Source organism: Macaca fascicularis, chromosome 8 (assembly GCF_037993035.2).
Source record: "Macaca fascicularis isolate 582-1 chromosome 8, T2T-MFA8v1.1".
Lineage (NCBI taxonomy): Eukaryota > Metazoa > Chordata > Mammalia > Primates > Cercopithecidae > Macaca > Macaca fascicularis.
Genome location: NC_088382.1, coordinates 67,304,761 through 67,321,124, shown reverse-complemented (window position 1 = coordinate 67,321,124; position 16,364 = coordinate 67,304,761). Strand labels below are relative to the sequence as shown.

The 16,364-nt window shown below is 45.7% G+C and overlaps 2 long non-coding RNA genes across 4 annotated transcripts in view; one reads left to right on the top strand and one right to left on the bottom strand.

Annotated features, from left to right (window-relative positions):
* The window catches only part of LOC102128875 (uncharacterized), a 196,242-nt gene that overhangs the window by 22,398 nt on the left and 157,480 nt on the right, over positions 1 to 16,364 (bottom strand). The window lies entirely within an intron of this gene.
* The window catches only part of LOC123575203 (uncharacterized), a 30,231-nt gene continuing 29,830 nt past the window's right edge, over positions 15,964 to 16,364 (top strand). The window contains exon 1 of the long non-coding RNA XR_012416928.1: positions 15,964 to 16,223. This is a non-coding gene — a long non-coding RNA (uncharacterized lncRNA). The remainder of the gene's footprint in view (positions 16,224 to 16,364) is intronic.

Genomic DNA, 16,364 nt, shown 5'->3' with positions numbered 1-16,364 from the left:
ATGTTTAAAGAGCTTAACTTCGACTGCGGCAGGCAGTCGCTTCTCTGATTAAAACACCTGCCAGCCTACCCCCGCCACATCTGTCCTCAACTCTCAGGATGCACCTGGGCCCTCAGGCTGGGTGTGCTCAGGGCCTCCATGTGCCCAGAGAAGCCATGGCACTCACGTGTGGTCATGTCAGTGTTTAGTAGGTGCACCTCCTGCTCACATTTGCCCAGCAACTTCCTCTAACCCAATGGAAACAAGACACAGCCTGAAGAAAGCAGACCTGAAATAAGACCCCGCAACAGCTATTTCTCCTTCAGTGCTCTCCAGGCTGTATAGGACCAGTCAGTCACTGCACTACCCTACATGGCCTTGGGGAACAAGCTTACCCTGCTGGAATATGCTTTAAGGACGTGGCCATGTGACACTCATCTGGGCCAGTGGGCCTTCAGACACGTACACATACACACACACACACACACACACACACACACACAAACCTGGGAAGCAAAACTGCTTTGTTCAGGAAAGGCACAAATGCATTTATAACCCAATTCCAATGTCAGCTACTTGGAGCATAAAATGAGGCCACATTCTCTAGCTTTTGGGATTACATCAACTCTCTCAAGGGAATCTTCTCACTAACTCCAAGAACCCCCCAGCCCAGTGGATGCTTTCCAAGTCCAAAGGGTCAAGGCCTAGTCACAGCACCTCATCTGAGGGTCTGATGCAGTGGCCACTGCCACGAGGTGTCTGTGTTAGGAAAGGTGGCCCACCAGCCAGACATGGTCCCCCAAACTCATGGCCAGACAGCCTGCAGGCCTCCGCTGCCAGGCCAGGAGCTGGCCTTGTCTTATCTTCCCAGCTCCTCTCTGCCTCAGCTGGACCCACAATGTCGAGCCCCCTGGTGATGGGGCATAGCATGCTGACCACTCTTCTTAGGGACGCCCAGTCACAGCCCCATGCTGTGTTCAGAAACCTACACTCAAGATCTCCAGCCAGGATGGGGCAGGAGCCAGGCTCCCCTCTCTGTTTCAAAGCCCTTCCCTCAGCGCCCACCTTGTTTCTCCTGTGCAGAGATCAATGATGATTCTTTCAGGGGAAACCACAAACATTCCATATTAAGTTTGAAAACATGTAAGTTACAGCTGTGTAGTGGAGGGCACATTTTATTGTGACTCTATTGTGGGATCTGGCCAGCAACCCACAATGTAACGGGGCTCTCTCTTTGTTCCCAGGTGGATCAGCAGGTCAAGAAATAATGAACACACCCAAGATAGTGAAAGCTGGGTCCGGGGGGTCATTGCCTTCTCGTCCTGCAGTGCCAACAATGCACTGGATATGCCAGCATTTATTATTAAGTTTAGTGAGGGCCAGGCGTGGTGGCTCAAGCCTGTAATCCTAGCACTTTGGGAAGCCGAGACAGGTGGATCACGAGATCAGGAGATCGAGACCATCCTGACTAACACGGTGAAACCCTGTCTCTACTAAAAAATACAAAAAATTGGCCGGGTGAGGTGGCGGGCGCCTGTAGTCCCAGCTACTCAGGAGGCTGAGGCAGGAGAATGGCGTGAACCTGGGAGATGGAGCTTGCAGTGAGCTGAGATCTGGCCACTGCACTCCAGCCTGGGCGACAGAGTGAGACTCTGTCTCAAAAAAAAAAAAAAAAAAAAAGTTTAGTGAGGACGTGGGTAGGTTAGTGAGGAATTTAGGGTCATTTGATTATGAGGTGAGATGGTCACCATGGGGATGAAGTAATTCTTTAACATAACATCTGTATGCAGAAGTACAGTATACAGAGATAAGAATTCACAATATAGTGTGTGCAACAGTAATTTCTAACAGAGCCTTAGAACAGAAACACAGTATTTCCATAACCTATGATTAGCAAGATATTAATCAGCAGTAACAGTTGCAGCAAGAGCTGGTTACAAACAATCCATAGAAACAGGATGTGAAGCTAGACAATCGGTTAGACCAGAAATTCTCAGAAGGGAGTATGCCTTAACCCTAAAGAGGCCTAGAAGAGCCGTGGCAAGATGAAGGTGTTTATAGCCCTATCTTACCCATATGGTCAGGGTCCCCCCCCATGCATCCGTTTATAGGCTCTCCACAAGGGTCACATTCCATTCTCAGAGCTATGAACATCTGCTTTTCTGGGATAGGAATCTTGGTGATGTGAAACCTCCCTGACTGCACGTCCATTCATAGGCTCTCTGCAGGGGGAAGCACATCACGCGCTGTTGGCTCATTCTGGCAGTCCAGCCTGGCATTGTCTTTACATAATCCTGCATGCAATTTTGTATTTACAATAATCAGAGCATTTCATCTTTTATTCCACAGCAATAGTTTCAGGGGGTCTCCCTACATGAATCTTTGTAACTGCTATGAGAATCTTGCTCCCAGCTGCACTCCATCTAATGCCTGTTGGAGGTGTGCACCGCATCAAGTAAGGCCAAGATCCTGCTCACCTGTGATCCAAAAAATATTTGCAAGGAGAATGGAGATCTGGATCAGCCTGCATGAAGGCTTCCCAAGCCTCAGAGGCAGAATTCAGTGGCCCAAACTCCAGGGCCAACTTACTGCAGTGTGCATATATTTTCACACACGTATGTGCCGACTCATGCATTTGTGCATGCACACAGATATGCATGTAGGCTATGTGCATGCATATGTTCACACATACATACAGTGTGTACAATGTACTGCTCTGTATATGTGTGTATATGTATTATATCTATTTTAGACATATATACTGGTTTGTATGTATGTGTATATATACTGGTATATTTGTGTATACTATCATGTATGTATGTGTGTATACATATACTGGTATGTATGCACGTATATATAGAGAGATATATGTGTGTTATGTGTGTACATATATCCATTTACCAGCATGTATGGTGTGTGTGTGTACCAGTATGGATATGTGTGTGTGCGTGCGCACACATTTGCTGGTATGTATGCCTGTTTGTGCTTATAATGCACAGGCAGAATGTTTCTAGTGGACCACACAAGCTCTAGTTCTGTCCCCAGCCCTCCCTTTTGCCCTACACTCAAGGCCTCTCTGAGCTTCCTTTACAGGTAAGCATGCAAGTTCTGACCCCGCAGCGCCACCTCCTGGCCACCTTGGTATTTCTGGCAGATCCTGGCCACCAGTACTCAGAGGTAAAGATGAATAGGAGCCACATCGGGAGATGGGACACTGAATGAAGTCCCCAGGGTCACAGGGTTCTCAGACATCCCCAGTAGTTCATTTGCAACTCCAAAGATGGACTCCAAAGGACCAGGACCCGTAATAAGTCAAGGAGGCCTCAATCCTGAAGTGGGGAAGGCGTACAAGTCTGGGTGACCCCAGGAAGGGCAGGAGAACTTTCTGGGCATCTGGCTTTGTACTTCTGCAGTTTTCATGGGAGGCTGGCTCCAATCCCATGCTCACCTCCCATATCCAACCTCGTGGCCAGGCAGCGCCTCTAAAGTGGATGATGGCCCAGCATGAGGGAGAGTATCTCTTTCAGGGTGGAGAGAGAGGGAGGTGGGAGCAGTCCCAAGAGAGAGGACGCTCCAGAGGGTCCTGGGATGTGGCGCTCAGGACTCAGGAGAGACAGCTGGCCGCTGAAGAACCTAGCGTTGAAGAGAGTTTTCAGAGAATCAAGCCAGGGAACCAGGCTGTGTAAAGCCCCAGGACGCTCCAGATCCTCAGGGTGATTGGCTGGGGCAGGGGTGGGCTGATCTTGGGGGTCAGAGCTGGAAAGGAGTTGCAGCACCCTGGTTCCACCAACCTCCCTAAGCAGGAGCCTCTCTCAAGGCAGCACCCCTACAGGGAGTCAGACCGTGAGCCCACACATTGCAGAGCTGCTTGCTTCTAACATGGGCTCTCTGCCTGTTACAAAGTCCTTCCTCACCTAAAGCTGGCATCTGCTCTCTTAGGATGTCCTCCCACTGGTCCTCAATCTGCCTTTGGGATCATCCTGGATAAGCCCACTTCTCTCCCAGAAGACAAGTTCCATCATTTGAACACAGCCTTCTTGTTCTTGAAGACCAGTTCAGCCTCACATATTTCCCACCTCTCCCTCAAATTCTTCCCTCCTGGCTAGGTGTCCCAAGACTTGGATCTTGTCACTGCCAATCTGGGGGTCTCAGATCCCTAATCTGTAAAATAAAGAGGTTAGACTGGGTAGTTCTGAAAAGCTTTAACATCCACAGTTCTCTGAAAGTGCAAAAGTCATCTGGCAGACAGATTGGTAACACAAAGGGGGCTTGATCAAACAAGTAAATATTTTATCTAAATATGTAAATGTATATAGCTACATATAGAAATATACCTGTACATGTGTATGCCTACATATACATCCACATATATGTGTGTTTAGCTACACTTACACAGACATACCTTTCACTGAAGGGGTCTAGGAACAGCAACTCCCCCAGTAGCAATGAGCACAGCTCACACCCACATATTCTATCCTCCACAAAAGAAACTGAGGGTCCTTGAAGAAATACTGACTTCAGGGATGGGACCGTGAAAGCACAAGTTGAAATCAGGGTTTTTTATTTGTTTTTTGTGGGTTTTTTTGTTTTTTGTTTTTGTTTTTGTTTTATTGAGACAGGGTCCTGCTCTGTTACCAAGGCTGGAGTGCAGTGGTGTAATCCTAGCTCACTGCAGCCTGAATTATTGGGCTCAAGTGATTCTCCCACCTCAGCCTCCTGAGTAGCTAGGACTGCAGGTGCATGCCCCCATGTCTGGCCATTTTTGTTGTTGGTGTTGTTGTAAAGACAAGGTCTTGTTATGTTGCCCAGGCTGAATTTGAAATCTTGGTCTCACATCTCAGCCTCCCAGAGCGTTGGGATTATAGGCATGAGCTACCACACCTGGCCTGAACCCAGGATATCAAGATGTCTTACTGAACCAGAAAGCAAGTGAACACTTAAAGAACAAGGGACTATGTCAGAAGGACACAGAAGCCAGCTTCAAGGGACTCCCTGTTTGCCAAATCTGAGACAATTTGAGCATCAAATAAATCATGAAAGTAATGGATTAAAACCCATTGACTTAAATAGAAACCACAAGTCTACAGTGATAAAAATGAATAAACTGAATGTCTGATGAGAAATGGAATATTCAGTTTCAATATACCACCTCACAAAATATTTATTCATTACAAGACGAAGAGTAACTTTACAGAGGACTCTGGAAGACACCACTTTAAACAAATAATCAAAGTGAACATTACCATTCAAGTCCAGTCTTGGCATCACAGCAAGACTCCACCTCAAAAAAAAGATAAAGAAATAACTGGGTGTGATGATGGTTCATCTGTGGTCCCAGCCCCTCAGGAGGCAGAGGTAGGAGGATCACTTGAGCCCAGGAGGTTAAGACTACAGTAAGTCATGATTGTATCACTACACTCCAGCTTAGGTGACAGAGTGAGATTCTGTCTAAAAAAATAATAATAAAATTTAAAAAAAAAAAAAAAACAGAAAGAAAACAAAGAACGCTTACACAGGACAAACCAAAATCAAGCACAGTGGAATTACACTTCTGCCATGTTCCTGCCATCAAATCCCGAGGGATCAGCACACACTCAAGTGAAGGGACAGTCCACAAGATAACTGGTCCTTCATCTTCAAAAGTGTCAAGGTTATGAGACTCAAGTAAAGACTGAGCACAGCCTCAGACTGGAGACTGAGAGATGTGACAACCAAATGCCGCATGTCAGCTCAAACTGGATGATGCACTTACTGTGAAGAAACCACTGGGCATTGGGGAGACTGAGCGGCAGTGATGCACCGCGTAACTTTCCCACTTGTGACTGAAGGTTGTTCAGACTGACCGTGTAGGAGAAAGTCCTTCTTTGCAGGAAATACACAGGAGTATTGGGGGTGATGACACATTGAAGAGTAAGTGTTGATAACTTGCCCTCAGATGGTTCAGGAAACATACATTATTTGTGCTGCAGTTCAAGCTTTTCTGTAACTTTGAGATTGTTTTAAATTTAAAGAAAATTATACACACACCCACAAAACTATCTCTTGTAAATGCCTGAGAAGAGCAGGACTTTCTTCCTCCAATGAGCAATTCTAACCAGGAAAAGCTCGCTAATCTGTGCGTACCTGTCGTCAGAATCTGGCCCACAGAGTATGCTTCCCTGGCCCCGCCCCATCTTCCCTGAAATTCTAACAGGATGAATGTCAGGGAAACAGGACGTCAGCACACCTGGCTTCCCAGCCCTGAAGAGCATCAGCACATAGGGTCATGGCTGGCTTTTACTGAGCACTCACTGTGTGGATGGGGTATGATGTCAAGCTGACCAGGCACTGGATCTTGGTTCACATTCGCTGTGTGATCCTGGACCAGTCACTTCACCTTTCTGAGTCTCTGCTATCTGCTGGGTAAACTAAAAACAATAGTCTCTGTCTTGCCAGGTTGTGGTGCGGATTACAGAGAATTGTGCAGGATGTCAGGTACAGTGATAGTTTCCAGACTTTAGGCCTTTGGGAAGTCAGCCTCAGAATCCTTTCGGAATCTCCTTATCAAATACAGATTCCTGCAACCTACTCCCAGAGTGATCCCAGCTCACCTGTCCTGTTTCAGCTCCAGCTGATTCACTTCCCCCGCTTCAGGCTTAGACCAAACACTTCACAATTTCCCACATGCACCATAGCTCGCATGCCTTTGTACACACAGTTCACCCATCCGCAATGCCCTTGCTCGCATGCCTTTGTACACACAGTTCACCCATCCGCAATGCCCTTCCCTCCTTGACTGGGAAACTCCTATTCCTCCTTCAAAACCCAGGCGAAATGTCTCCTGATTTTCAAAGCCTTTTCTGACTACGCCCCACGCCCCAATTCCCATTACTCTCTTCTTTGACCAGTTGTTATGACATTATAAGTATAATTACCTCCCATTTAGTGAATCTATTATATACCTACAATTTCACACGCAGTATGTATTGTAAGCCAAGGACTAATCATTAGCCCTGTTGTCCTGTTTGCTCATGAAAAAGCTGAGCCTCTGAGAGTTTAAGTAGCTTGCCCTAGGTTTTGTAGCTGATACGGAACAGAGGCAGGACCCCAGGCCGGAGTCTCTAGCTCCGGGTGTCACGGTTTTGGCTCTGCCTCCCACGCAGCTCACGCGCTCTCAGATGCTGGGTTCCCATCAGCCAGCACAGCCTCTGATGCACAAGCATCAGGGAGCCGTGTCAGTCGGTCCCTATCTCCCAGGTCCACACTTCCTTCAGTCATACCAGGCTCTCTCTGGGCAGGCTGAGAGGATGGAGCTAGGAGCCTCTGAGGCTGGTAAGCCCGGTGCCTTTGGGAAATGACCGGGACTGAGGGTGGGTTAACCAAGCAGGACCTCTCATAAGGGGGGCATTGGCCTTCCCCGGGATGCAGCACTGACGTCTGCCACCAGGGGGCGCTGCTGCATTATTTCAGGAGCTGCTTCTGCCCAGCGAAGGACGGGAGCGTTTTCCACTGCGTGTGTGTCTGGGGCTGTGATTGTCAGAACCCGCCAACTTCAGAATTCACAGACTGAAGAATTCATGCTCACATGACCGAACAAAAATATGTGGAGCATGAAATTTTTACTCAAGAAGTAGGGCACCTCGCTCTCCCCTGGGGAAAAGCGTCGTCCCTACTTTCCTAGGAGTTAAATTGCTAAGGCTCTCAGGAGACTCCACGCGGCTGTGCGCTCTGCTCTCTTGTTAGAAAAGATGCCAAAATCGTAGAATTTGACCAGAACCAACCGAGCTCCACAACGGAGTGTCGCTAGTGTGCCAGGCCCTGTGCAAAAGACCCCCGTGTCTAGCTTTGCAGAAGTAACTTCAGGGTCCTTCAGCAAGCTCTAGCTACAGCTGTTAAATCTTACTGACTGACATATTCTACGACTATAACTCCATTTTCTCCAGCCCAAATTTAGCACATATGATGCGACAAAGCATCCCAGAGGTAAACTGCTTTCTAGGAAGTGTAGCTCAGGCACCTACATGTTGGCATTTTAGGGATAACGGCTTATGGGACCTACAAACACAGTATTTGAAAATAGACCTGTCTGGAAAGCCCAGGTCAGGGGCTGCCAAGAGCAGGGCAGGGCAGGCCCCAGACCACATAGCTCACTTGCAGGGGGTCCTGGGGTCTCTTCACTGACCCTTCTCCAGGAAGCTTCTACCAGGGGTCACAGCAAAGCCCCTCTTCTGTCTGGCATTCCACCCCAGGTCTTCTCCTTTTCTCTCTCTGCACCTTCTCCTGGGAAATCTCATCCAAATCCATGGCCCTAAGTATCTGTTAAAGATGCCCCTAAGACACCATTACTGAACATACAGACCAAAAAATAATTCTGATAAGATTGCTGTGGTGATTACACAAATCTACCCATGACAAAATTGTATACACCCAAACCACACAACACACACACGCATACACGCACACACACAGTAAACTCAAAAGTACACTCAAAGTGGGGCCTTCCAGGTCATAGGTAGACAAGAAACGAAAGGTTGCATTCTTTGAGGTCTTTGATCAGCCTTTCACTGAATACACAATTTAATGTGAGAGGGGGTAGATAATCGTCAATATCTTAAGCTGACTCAGTGAATCTGCATTTTTACAAAAGCAATAAGGCAGAGTAAGCAATTTGATATGCGTTTGTCTCAGGTGAGCAGAGGGATGACTTTGAGATCTGTCTGTCCTTTGTCCCACGCCTGTGAACATAAACTATCAATTCTCATTGCCAGGGTGAAATTCAACAGAACTGTTTTCAGGTAAAGATCTTGTGATCCACAAGGAATTTCCTTGTGGGCAAATCGTGATGGAGGAATGTAACTTTAAAAAAAAATCTTTGTAGCTATCTTATTTAGGACCAAAGTGGGAGGCAGGTTTGCCTGACTCTGTTCCTAGCTTAGCCTTTCCCCTTGGCTTAGTAATCGTGGGGGGTCCTGAGATTTATTTATTTATTTTCCTTTCACAACACACACACACACACACACACACACACACACACACACGAGGTATTAAGCTGGTAAAACATGAATATTGTGCAGGAGTCCTGACGTTCACCTTGATTGGACTTCTTGGAACATATGCCCAACCCCAAAGCAGTGACCATGCAGGAGAAATGGAACAGCTCAATCAGTGAGGGCCCTTCCAACTGGGAGTGGAGCAGGCTCCCCTCAGGCACAGAGATATCCTGGCTGGGATGGAGGAAGTGGGAAACAAATACCAGTGGACACCCAGCCATGCCTGCCTCTCACCCTAATCTGCACTTGAAGCTGACCTTTTCCTCTGGTCTCCAAAGCTGAACACTGGATGTCCATCACTAGACATTTCTTCAGTGCTGCACAAGCATTCACATTCAACAAGTCTAGAAATGAACTCTTGCCCTCAAGCTCACTGCCCCTACTTCCAGATTTTCTGTCCTGGTTGACGGTCCCACTCACCATCCTAGTTTCCTCCGAAGAAACACCTAGTATTACCAGTTTCCTTTTTTTTTTTTTTGAGATGGAGTCTTGCTCTGTCACCCAGGCTAGAGTGCAGTGGCACAATCTCGGCTAATTACAACCTCCACCTACTGGGCTCACGCGATTCTCTGGCCTCAGCCTCCCAAGTAGCTGGGATTACTACCTAATCCATGTACTCTCAGAGAGTTGGTGACAGGGTGTGGAGAGCGAGGTGAAGGCACACCGGGCTCCACGCTTTCCTGAATCTTACTGAGGAGCAGGCCCTGGAGACTCGCCTTGGAGGTAGAAGCAAGGGATGGGCTGATGGATTGGGTAGACATAAGGGAAAAGAGGAAATCAAAAACAACACCTATATATGAGGGCTGGTGATGCACACACCTATCATTCCAGCTACTCGAGAGGCAGAGGCAGAAGGATTGCTTAAACTCAGTAGTTCAAGACCAGTCTGGGAAACAAAACAAGATTCTGTCTCAAAAAAAAAAAAAAAAAAAAAATTTAATACCTGGAATTTTTCCCATAGATATCATAGATATTTGTGAAATGTTTATTAAAGCATTTTTATAATAAAAACTAAATACTAGCCAGTGAAAATGTGGTTAAATAATGATGGTGCACAGAACACTACACAAGCATTAAAATACATTTTTTAAGAACTACCGTGGGACACTCTAGAGTGGCCTCCAATGACCCTGGCCTTTTGGAGTTGATACCCTTATGTAAAGGTGAGGGATGTCACTTCTAAGACCAGGATACAAACTGTGGCTTCCATCTTGCTCTCTCTTGACTGTGTCCATGCTCACTCTGAGGGTGGCCCTGCAGAGAGGTTCGAGTGGCAAGAAACTGATGTCTATGGCCAGCAGCCCTTGGGGACCTGCAACCTGCAGACTGCCACTTGAGTTAGTGTGCAGTGGATGCTTCTCTGGCTTCCCCCTCATTGTGGCCAGTGAGAGACCCTGAGCTGGGGGACCCAGCTAAGTACACCATGTTACTGCCGTGGGGATGACGGTACCCAGGCAGCCCTTCAAGTGATCCCTTTCACTTTGTTAGGCCGTGCTCCTTTTGTAGGTCATTAAAAAAAATTGACAAATCAATGCTTTAAAATTAAAAATAAAACTATTTCATTCAAATAGTCTCCAATTGTACAATGCCTTGTTGTCCTAAAGGGGGACAGTTGGAGATATTTGGAGTTTCAAACCTGATGAATGAGATGCGGGGAAGAGTAACTGGATGGAAATTGCTCAGCAGGCCTGGCGCCTGTGGGAGCTCATAAGGCACCGGTAGTTTCTCCCAGGTGTTTGGCCACTAACTCATCACCAGGGCATGCTGGTACATGCTGAGGAGTAAACCAAGTCCTGGGTGTTGAGTCCTTTTCTTCTCCTGGCCATTGGTGGTCATTGTCTTCTCTTCTGAACTAGTATCTTATGACAGGGATTGAGAAGGAGCAACTTAATAATCATTTTTACTTTCTTCCTTATCAACCAGACCCAGATTTAATTCAAGGAAGCAATGTGTCCTACTAAAGAGCTACATTTTGCAGCCACAATGCTGTGTGGTCCTGTGACAGTTTTTAAAAGAAAATTAAATGGAAGATCTTGGGTGAAACTTCTAGGAAATCTCCTTCTGCCCTTTAATGTTTATTTTCTTTCTTCCTGGAACAGGGGTAGGATGGCTGGAGCTCCAGCAGCCATCCTGTGACTACAAAGGGCAAAAAAAAAAAAAAAAAAAACCCATGCTAGGGATAGCTGTAAGGAAGGACAGAGGGAGAATAGGTCTTTGACCAGCTGCCAAATCCATTATGGACTGCCCTTTACTGGACTTCTTTGGCCTAAGATAAACATACATCCCAGTCTTCTCTAAGCAACTGTTATTTATATTATCTGTATATATAAACAACATTACATTAAGGAGACATCAAGATGATAGTAGCACATTAAATAGAAAAAGGCGAGATTACAAACCCCAGACATTGTGCCTCAATCTTGCATCTCCTACAAAAACAAAGCAAGTAATTGTGGCACACCAATCAATTTATTTAATGAGTATTTATTGAGTGTTAATTATTTGCCAACTCTGGGATGATGAAGAAAAAAATTAGCACATCAGGCCAGGAGCGGTGGGTCACGCCTGTAATCCCAGCACTTCGGGAGGCTGAGGCAGGCAGACCACGAGGTCAGGAGGTCAAGACCATCCTGGCCAACATGGTGAAACCCCGTTTCTACTAAAATACAAAAAATTAGCCAGTTGTGGTGGTGCGTGCCTGTAGTCCCAGCTACTGGGGCGGGAGGCAGGGAATCGCTTGAACCTGGGAGGTGGAGGTTGCAGTGAGCCAAGATCACACTACTGCACTCCAGCCTGGCAATAGAGCAAGACTCCATCTCAAAAAATAATAATAATATTAATAATAATAATTAGCACATCAGTGGGTTCCAGGATGTTAAAAGTCAGACTTCAGCACATGTGTGTATATGCCTGTGCTGCCTTCAATTAAATGTCAATCAAAGCAACATCATCAACTGTAAACCAACAAATTAGTTTTAAACACATTAAGCTACGATGATGCCATCCATGCATGGGCTGAGCAGTCCCTGTAAGTTTCACATGCTTCCTGTATAACATATGAGATAAGGACTGCAGGAGATATTAGATATTGTTAGTGGTAGAGACTTAAAACAAATTTCTTACTATTTCAAAGCTTTTGGATATTGCTTTTAAAAATGAAAGTGACTATTCGTGTCTATTTACATGAGCAAATCAGAATTGAATTGTCTCTGTCTTGTGTAACTAGAAGTGTTTTGAAATGAAAATGCAGGCCACTGGCAACCAACTGCCAATTTCAGATGAATGAAAACAGCCGTGGTGTGCTCATTGATTCTGTCTGGGGGATGTGATGGTATGCATTTGGACAGTTTGTATCTTAGCAAGACAACTTTTTAATGCATTTCATGCAGAGGAGTTGGGTTTAAAAAAAGCACTGACAGAGCTAACTTGACTGTCTCTTCGCCATTGGTCCTGTCCATTCTGAGTCCTGATTCCTCTCCATCTGGATCCTCCCCCTGCAGCCCAGTGCTGGGAGGGGCTAGCACAGCTAACTGACTTACTCGAAGTGCACTACACTGGAGATTCAGAGATCAGAAGGCATGGGCATCAGGCATCTGAGCCAAAGCTAAGTCATCATATCCCCTGTGACCTGCTTGTAAACATCCAGATGGCCGGTTCCTGCCTTAAGTGATGACAGTCCACCACAAAAGAAGTGAAAATGGCCTGTTCCCACCTTAACTGATGGCATTACCTTGTGAAATTCCTTTTCCTGGCTCATCCTGGCTCAAAAGCTCCCCCACTGAGCACCGTGTGACCCCCACCCCTGCCTGCCAGAGAACAACCCCCTTTGACTGTAATTTTCCTTTACCTACCCAAATCCTACAAAACGGCCCCACCCCATCTCCCTTCGCTGACTCTCTTTTCGGACTCAGCCAGCCTGCACCCAGGTGAAATAAATAGCCTTGTTGCTCACACAAAGCCTGTTTGGTGGTCTCTTCACAAGTCGAGCATGAAAATGGGTTCCTGTCCTGAGGGACTGACAGTCTGTCTTTGTTCTCTAGGAATCAACTAATGAGAAGTCTCAAATGCCTTGTAAAATTTCAAGTCTGAAAGCAGGGGCTGTTTCACAGTAGTCTCCAACAGCGGTAGTAAGGATGTACCTGCCTAATAAGCATTATAGAATGACCATAGGTGTTTAGAACTTTCCTCTCCAAGATTAAAATAACTTCATTATCTTGATTTGTTGGTTCATAACTTTTTAACAGTTTACCTAGAACAGACTAAGAAAATAGCACATGATGTCAGAAAGAACAACAGGCTAGGAGAGTGTGAAAGTAATTTTTAAGCAGAAAAGGAGAATACAAAGGTGAATTTTGGCTCATCATTACCTCTCTGCCCTTGGAAAAATAACCTTTCTGAATCTTGGTGTCAGGCCTCTGAGCCCAAGCCAAGCCATCCTATCCCCTGTGACTTGCACGTATATGCCCAGATGGCCTGAAGTAACTGAAGAATCACAAAAGAAGTGAAAAAGGCCCTGCCCCGCCTTAACTGATGACATTCCACCACAAAATAAGTGAAAATGGCCGGTCCTAGCCTTAGGGGATGACATTACCTTGTGAAATTCCTTTTCCTGGCTCATCCTGGTTCAAAAAGCTCCCCCACTGAGCACCTTGTGACCCCCACTCCTGCCCGCCAGAGAACAACCCCCCTTCGACTGTAATTTTCCTTTACCTACCCAAATCCTATAAAACGGCCCCACCCTTATCTCCCTTCCCTGACTCTCTTTTCGGACTCAGCCCGCCTGCACCCAGGTGACTAAAAAGCTTTACTGCTCACAAAAAGCCTGTTTGGTGGTCTCTTCACACAGACGCACATGACACTTGGTTTTCACATTATTACAATAATATTGCCTGTGTTACCCACTGCTGAGGTTGGAGGATTATGAGCCATAATATGTGTGAAAGCACTGAGTATTGAAGGTGCTGTGCAGATGGAAGATTGTTATTATTGCTACGCCTACAGCCAGTGCTGGTATTGTCACATTTGCATCCAGAATTTTGGGTAAGATGCACTTAAGGGAAGAGATCACCCCTCATATCATCTTATGCCCAATTTCTGCCTCTAAAGAAAGAAGAAGTAAAAACTAAAAGGCAGAAATGAAATCCACAGGCAGACAGCCCAGCGCTGCACCCTGGGCCTGGTAGTTAAAGATCCACCCCTGACCTATTGGTTCTGTTATCTGTAGATTACAGACATTGTATAGAAACACACTGTGAAAATCCCTATCTTGTTTTGTTCCGATCTAATTACCGGTACATGCAGGCCCCCGTCATGTACCGCCTGCTTGCTCAATCAGTCACGACCCTCTCACATGCACCCCTTAGAGTTGTGAGCCCTTAAAAGGGACAGGAATTGCTCATTCAGGGAGCTCAGTTCTTGAGACAGGAGTCTTGCCAACGCCCCTGGCTGAATAAACCACTTTCTTCTTTAACTCGGTGTCTGAGGAGTTTTGTCTGCCGCTCGTCCTGCTACACACTGACATAGACATTTCATTTCTTTGCATCTATTTTGAGAAAACCAAGCCAGGGAAATGCAATGGAATTCTACATTAAAAATTACTTTCTACAATTACCAACTATTTGTTTTTATAGTAAATAGGTGCTGTTCACAGTATTAACTGATAATTGTCAATTGATTTTTTTTTTTTTGAGACTTTTGGGGAGGAGTTTTACTTTCCCCTAAGAAATTAATCCATTACCTTACATATATTTGAATGTAATTGTAATATTTCCTCTTTGGAAAGATAACTAAAGCACAAAATATTTTAAAGATGGTACTTTCAGATAATTTTATATTGTGAATCTCGAAAATTTGAGACAGGTCTCAGTTAATTTAGAAAGTTTATTTTGCCAAGGTTGAGGACACACATCCATGACACAGTCTCAGAAAGTCCTGATGACTTGTGCCCAAGGTGGTCAGGGCACAGCTTGGTTTTATACATTTTTGGGAGACATGAGTAATCAATCAATACATATAAGCAGTACATTGGTTTGGTCTGGAAAAGCAGGACAACTTGAAGCAAAGACAGGAAGATTCCAAGCAGAAACGGCTTCCAGGTCGCAGATAGTTGAGAGACAAATGGTTGCACTCTTTTGAGCTTCTGAATAGCCTTTCCAAAGGAATCAATCAGATATGCATCTATCTCAGTGAGCAGAGGGATGACTTTGAATAGAATAGGAAGCAGATTTGCCATGAGCAGTTCCCAGCTTGAAGGGGCCCAAGATGTTTTCCTTTCACAATATCCAGAAACTCAGAGGAGAAATGATTCATCTAAGGCCAGGATATGAGTAGGTAACAGTCTCCATGGCATCCCTACCCCCACATTCATCTTCTCACTTTGCACAATCTATTGTTTTTAGTCACTGCAACAAATGCAACTGGATCCCTGGGCTGTGTGGCTTGAGCTGGCAGAATCCTGGTAAGCTGCCAACTCTCTTGTGGCTGTTGCAGCTTCCACAGGTCTCTTGAGGAAGAGTAAATACTCAACATATCAGTTTCAAAGCAGACAACGATACAGGAGTTATTAAGAAATAATTTTAGGCAGATAGTAAGGGTAAAGTCTCTTGGTGAAAATCTTCCTGTAATAACAAACCTCCCTGAATCAGCTCTTTTCTAACAGAAAAGGCAGCTTAACAGGCCAGGCCAGCAAGCTTTGATATGCAAATGCAAGCCATTAGGAACTAGGTTCACCCAATATGGTGATTTCCACCATTTTCTCCTTGTTACCAAGTGTACCAAGTGTCATGGCCAGCTCCAGATAATACCATGTGCTCAGAACATCACGGTGACTCACATTTGCATATTAAAGGGCTAAGGTGGGAGGGCCAGCTTTTTCGTAGGCTACGTAAATGACATACCTGGTCAAACCAATCCCCTGGGCCCTATGCAAACCAGACTCTGCCTCCTCCAGCATCCCAATATAAGCAACCATTTTTCTGCCACACACAGGGTTGTCTCTTTGTTTGAATCCCCATTCCCTCCGTCTCTGTATGGGGGAGCTGTTTTCTTCTTCCTTCTTTCTTGCCTATTAAACTTTTTGCTCTTTAAAACCACTGCACATGTGTCCATGTTGTTAATCCTATTGGTGCGAGACCAAGGACCCTGGTGTTCTTCCAGTCATTGGAGCCATATCATTTTGGTGTGTTGGCCGGGAAAGGGAATTCATTCATCGGACTGGTGAGTATGGAGTGAATCTCAATCTTAAATCTGTCCTTTAATCTCAAGGCTCTCTTCCAGCTACCCTGTCACTAATCTTTCTTTCTCTCTTTATCCGCAGTCTCTTACTCTCTCTGTGTGTATCTAATGTGCAGGAATCTT